The sequence below is a fragment of the Echinops telfairi genome, unplaced genomic scaffold, assembly GCF_000313985.2.
Source record: "Echinops telfairi isolate 266 unplaced genomic scaffold, ASM31398v2 ScPeMD7_2010;HRSCAF=2546, whole genome shotgun sequence".
NCBI lineage: Eukaryota > Metazoa > Chordata > Mammalia > Afrosoricida > Tenrecidae > Echinops > Echinops telfairi.
In genome coordinates, this window is record NW_022105908.1 from 22,554,397 (window position 1) to 22,555,179 (window position 783).

Consider the following 783-nt stretch of genomic DNA (forward strand, 5'->3'; position numbering starts at 1 on the left):
GGCAGTGTAGCCTTTAAATTGAGGCACAGAACAAGCAAGGCAGCCGCACACTGGTCCGATGATCACAGAGCGAGAGACAAGAAAGCCAAAACTCACCAAGCCATCCATCTCTCTGCCCCTCAGTCAATCCCACCTGCGTTGATCAGCCAGGCTGGCACACTAAACTATCTCACATGTATTTCGGACATGTTATCAGGAGAGTCCAGTCTCCTGTAAACAACCTCATGCTTGGTGAAGCAGAGGGGCAGAGAAAAAAGAGGGAGACTCTTGAAGAGGTGGGTCGACCCAGGGGCTGCCTCCATGGGCCCAAACAGAAGAAACATGTGAGGATGACACACGATGGGGCAGCGCTTAGTTCTGTTGCACATGGGACTGCTTTGGCTTGATGGCACCTCCAATAACAGAGGTGCCTTGAAATGAAGGGCTGTGATCTGATGAGGAAAAATAAGCCCTGAAACCCCTGTGGAGGATAATTCCACTCAGACCTACGGGGGGTTGCTGCATGTTGGGATCAACTCCACAGAGACTGGTAGAGATGGTGCTTGAAGGGAGGATGCTCCCTGAAATGGCTTCTAGCCTTCGTGGCGCAGTGGCTTATGCTTTGAGCTTCTAACCACAAGGTCAGCAGTTCAAACTTATCAGCCACTTCTTGGGAGAAGGATGAGGCTTTGCACCCCCATCAAGATGGAAAACCCGGCCACTTTGCAGACGCTGCCGCCTGAATTTGTAGTCTTGTCTGGTCCCTGTTCCTGGATGAACGAATACAGAAAGTGTCTGGAGAAT